Source organism: Prunus persica, chromosome G8, assembly GCF_000346465.2.
Source record: "Prunus persica cultivar Lovell chromosome G8, Prunus_persica_NCBIv2, whole genome shotgun sequence".
Classification (NCBI taxonomy): domain Eukaryota; kingdom Viridiplantae; phylum Streptophyta; class Magnoliopsida; order Rosales; family Rosaceae; genus Prunus; species Prunus persica.
In genome coordinates this window covers 10794455-10800329 of record NC_034016.1, presented here as the reverse complement: position 1 = coordinate 10800329, position 5875 = coordinate 10794455, and positions in this window count along the sequence as shown.

Sequence of the window (5875 nt, the reverse complement as noted above, 5' to 3'; positions counted from 1 at the left end):
TTTATACGCTGTCATTTATTGAAAATCATAAAAACAAAATACTGTTAAGGAGACTAACCCTGGATTGTAAGGCATCAGGAAAATCTGTTCACCGTCAGTCCTCTGAAGTCGAGCTGCCAGTAGGCGTGATCTGTCAGCTATTGTGCCAGAGCTGGCACTAACTGTAGCAGGGTCGATAAAGCCAACCATGGAGCACATATTTGCTCGTTTCAAAACATCGTGTAAGTACCTAGATATATAAAATAATATAAACAAGTCAGCACAAAAAAACACACGACGGTTATGTATAACAAAACGACGTATTAAAAAATTTCACACGACGTACTGAAATAGACAACGACGTTATAATATATTTATCACGACGGTACATACTAACGACGTGGTTAGTTTATTAAGACGACGCAATAAATAAACCAACGACGTATTATTTTAGAATGACAAACCTCATATATACAAAAAAACACACGACGGTTATGTATAACAAAACGACGTATTATAAAATTTCACACGACGTACTGAAATAGACAACGACGTTATAATATATTTATCATGACGGTACATACTAACGACGTGGTTAGTTTGTTAAGACGACGCAATAAATAAACCAACACGTATTATTTTAGAATGACAAACCTCATATATACAGCAATGACGGTGGCTCCTATTTCTTCCATGCCTGCAAATTGTGTAATATCTTCAGGCAGGAGGAAGGTATCGAGCTCTAGACCAAACACCTCCTTATCAATTGTAAAGTGCAGGGTCTTATCCTGAGGCACGAGTGTCGTTTCCACATAACGACAAAGGGATTTTAAAGAAGATGGCGCCTCCATATTTGAATAATTAACACCTTGAATAACCTGTTTAAAGAAATAAAAAAAATGACGTGGTAATTCAATAAAAACGACGGTTTAAGGAATACAACGTCGTCTGAAAAGAATTTAAACGACGGTGAAGAAACCGTCGTGGTGAATAATTTATTACGTCTTAGAAAAACATTCCGCCGTCTAAGTTGTAAACAAACGACGGTTTAAAGAAAAATATCGACGTCTGGAATTTTGAAAAACAAATAAAAAAGGCAAAGTTATGTGAACATACCTGGTCGTCATCTTCTTTCTCCTTTTCATCTTGTTTTTCTTCTCTCTTCTCTTCATCTATTACGGCGGGAATGACTAACTCCGTCGTCTAAAAACCACAAAGTTTTAAAAATAATGACGTTTAATGGCGTGTAAAACAAGTAAACTAAATACGACGTGGTATTGAAATACAAACGACGGTTTGTTTTTAAAATCGTCGTGGTATGTATTTCAAACGACGGTTTTATTAATAATAATGACGTCTAATGGTTTTTTAAAAAACAGAGAATTCAAAGTTCAGATATGTTACCTTTTCTTCCTGATGTTTCCCATTTTTGGCAGTATCATCCTCAAAATGCTGGGATCTCACATCACCTCCAGAGCAGCTTGCTTTGTCAGACATTGGATTTTTGGGACTTTGGCTAATTCTGGGTTTAAGCATGCTTGGATCAAAATTGGGAATTAATTGGGAAAGCTGACTCAAGAAATGCTCCCTCTCAGCCTCTACCAATTGTTTCGTTCTGGCCTCCATCCTTAAAGCCTCTTCCATTGCCTTAGCCTCCATCTTTTTATTCTCTTCTTGAAGGAGAACTCTTCAACTGTCCTTCAAACGGTCGTCAAAGCTCACTCTCTGTGGTTTGGGTAAATTGAAATATTGCCTTGGTGAGATCCCAGCACCTACTCCTCTCACTCTGCCTGGATGCTCGGGGCCCAAAGCCATGGTCAGCACATCATTGCTGCCAGAAACAGTGACTTTGCCTTTCGAGACTTGTTTTTGCAATTCATCCTAAAACAAAGATATATAAAAAATGTAAGAACAAAAACACACGACGGTTATTTATATACAAACGACGTATTATATAATTTCACACAACGCAATAACATATAAATTGACGTTATTATAATTTATCACGACGGTAGTTATACCGACGTGGTTAGTTTTTAAAACGACGAAATGAATAAACCACCGACGTCTTATGCTTTATTTTGCAGATAACAGAGGGATGATTCAATATTCACACCTTTAACGACCTTGTTTAAAACATTTCGACGTAGTAATTCAATACAAACGACGCGAAAATGAACTACCGACATCTTATGCTATAATTACAGAAAACAGAGTAGTGATTCCTATTTAGACCTTTAACGACGTTGTTTAAAAAATTTCGACGTGGTAATATAATTCACACGACGCAAAATATAACATAAGACGTAATAAGAATTATTCACAGTTTAATAAAAATTTAAAACAGAGTGAGTAGGCTTACAATTAATTTTGCTTTCTCTGCCACCTTTGGATCCGGGATGTTACCATGTTTGTCCTGTCTAGCTCTCTTCCATAAGGTAGATCGATCAATTTCTACCCCAGGCATGGTTTCCTCCAATTGATCCTCCAAACCAGCATATCCTTTTCGAGACAATCGATGATTGTACTCAAGTTTCTCCCTAATCTGTGCATGTTGAGAATGCACAGACTCAAAATCTTTGGATAACCTTGAAGCTACAAAGGCATCCCATTGTGCTTTCTCTATGAATTTATATGTTTCAGGGGGTTGGCTTAATCTCTCCCTGTCATTGGTGTATGGAAGGATATAATGCCTCGTTAGTGTAGACTTGAAATCCTTCCATTTCTTGGCAGCAGAAGCTAACACAGAGCTCTTGCCCCCTTGACCTACCACAAAAGCAATGTCAACTGCTTCCCAAATCTGCTCCTTTATATCCTTGGGGATTTGAGAGCCCATTTCATGTCCATAAGTGGAACTCTAGAGCGTGCCAACACACCAATGTAGGACTGCATCTCACTATGTGCTTGGCCAATTCCTTTCCCCCTTTTATTGTACTCAACAATTGGCCTCAGTTTCTGAAGTTTTCTCTTCACAACACGAGGCATTGTGCTCATACCTCGACCAGACTTTGAATCATCAGAGATTGTTGTCGTGCTGGTTTGTTCTGTCTCAGCAGATGATGAAGCAAACTTCATCTTCTTCGAAGGCTTCACTTGAGGAGGTACCATTCCAAGCTCCTTATCTCCATTTTTCTTGGAGCCAGAATCCTTACTTTGGTCTTGGTGAGAAACCATTTTTACAGACAAAACTGCAAGTGAAAATATTTCAGGAAAAGATTAAGAACACAAACGACGGATATTAATAAAATACGACGTATGACATGATTTTAAACGACGCAATGAAATAATCTCAGACGTAATAAATGTTTAAAACCAAGGTAATTAAACAACGACGAAATAATTAACTATAAACGACGTCATAATTAACTATAAACGACGAAATATTTATATAACGTCGTGGTATTGATGTTCACACGACGTCAGTAGTAATATACCGTCGTCTATATAAGGATCCAAAACCCTTCTTTCTTTCTCTGTGAATGTTTGATTGCAGATTTGATTTTTCTGAACCATGGTTTTTGTTTTCTAATTTGATAAAATACAAGGCCAAGAAAGAAAGTTTTGGAATCTTATATAGACGACGTTATTTTAATATGACGTCGTGGTATTAACATTCACACGACGTAAAATAATAAGATACTGTCGTCTATATTAGATACCAACCCTACTTTCTTTTTCTTTATATTTTATCAAATTAGGGAAAAACAAAAACCATTGTTCAGAGAAATCAAACCTGCAATTAAACAAGCAAATAAAAAAAAGACTATAATTTTAAAAACAACTTTGTCAATTTTCAGACGACGCTAGAACGACTGACGAACCGTCGTAGTCTACATATTTAACCACGTAAATAAGAAGCTACCGTCGTCTTATTTAGTTGAGGTAGTTGTCTTCAAAGTTGGAAACTTTCCCTCTTTGTCTGTATATTTTATCGAACTTGGAAAGAAGTAAAATGATTTTGGCCAGAAAAAAGGTAAAAAGATTTTTCAAACAAAAAACGTATGAGCATGCAAAACAGCAACCAAAATAGTGAAAATGAAAGCTTACCTTTTGCGTGCATTGAAATCAAGAGGAAGATTATGTTTAAGTTCAGAGACGACGAAGAAGACGAGAGGAAGACGATGAGATACTCTGACAGTGCTCTGACGAGGAAAAAAGTCTAAAAGTTTTCTCTGGGAGATTGAAATTTTTAATCGGGTTTGGAAACAGCGCATGTGTATGTCAGGTAGACGAAAATTTGCTTACATATAAAACCATTTCAAAAAAATAATACGGCGGTTACATATAACTACGACGTATAAATTAAAAAATACGACGGTACATTTAACTTCGGACGTGGTAAAGAAATACGACAGTAGTGTTGTAGGTACCGTCGTAGTAAACTCAAAAATTAAAGTACATATGTAATAACTCGCGTCATGGTAGATTATTTAACACGTCGTTTTTATTAATGTACCGACGTGGATTTCTGTAATATACGTCGGTCATACCGACGTTGATTTTACAATTTAAACGGCGGTTTTTTTGTAAGGACCGCCGTTGGTTTTAAAAATTTATTCTATAAATTTGTCGCTTTCATTCATTTTCGGTTTACATTTAGGGTTCCAAGAGTTCTTCCTCTCTCAGTCTCTCACGTCTCAAAGACAATAATTTGGATGTCTTTCTCAAAGAGAAATTGAGCTTACTCGCATCAAATATATGTCCACAAGAAGAAGCTTGTCAACTAGCCTTCTCACTTCCTTGATCAAGCCTGATAGGACACTTAGTGCTTCTGAATACTCCTTGCTTTCCATCAAAAGAGATGCAAGCCTGGCCTCCACTCGCTGTCGAAGGAAAGTTGGCTTCTCAGGGAAATCTGCTTGATTTTCTTGGCTAAGAAGATCCGTCAGATTTGTGATAGCCTCTTCTTTTATCCGTAGAGCTTCAGAAGAAGAAGATGGGTTTCAAGAATACGATAAAGAATAGAAATGGCTTCAGATGGCCTCTAAAGCATGAGCAATCGAATCAGTAGTTGCTGGGAGATATGATGAAGACATTGTCAATGCTTTGAACTATACAAGTCCTGCAGAAAGATAAAGGACCAAACTGTTAAGAAACTGAAACAACGGCGGTTTTCTGTTCTACCGTCGTCATTTCTCGTCGTCTATATTAAGGTAAGATGGCGGTAGATTTATAATTACCGACGTAGATTATTTTGTTAAACGTCGTTAAGTGTACTACAACCGACGTGGATTTTATTTTTAAATTATAAATAGAGTTTTTTTTCCCGAATTCTTTCAGTTTTAGTTTTCAATTACAAAGCGTGATAAATAGATTTTTTCTTTCCCGAGGAAATTTAAAATGAGGGAAATTAATGTTCTAGAATTTGTAAACTAACACGATGCAATATTACTAACCCGAGGAAATTATAAATAGATTTTGCTTTCCCGAATAAATTTTAAATTAATTCAGTTTGAAACAACGACGGTTTTTTGTTATGCCGTCGTTTTTAACTAAAACGACGCAATATTTGTTTTGCGACGTGGAATCTTTTCATTTAACGTCGTTATGTTTAATATAACCGACGTGGATTTGAATTTTTAAATTATGAATAGAATTTTTTTTCCCGTGACCTTTCAGTTTATTTTTCAATTACAGTGCGTTATAAATAGATTTTTTTTTTCAGGAGGAAATTTAAAATGAAGGAAATTAATGTTCTGGAATATGTAAAGTTTCTTTTTTAGAGGACAGATTTAAATAAAATAAGAATATAAAAACAACGACTGTTTTTTATTACTGTCGTCGTTTTTCGTCGTCTTAAGTAAAACTAAGACGACGTAATATATTTGTTTAGCGACGTTGATTTGTTTTTTAAACGTCGTTAGGTATAATATAACCGTCGTTGAAAATTGTCTCT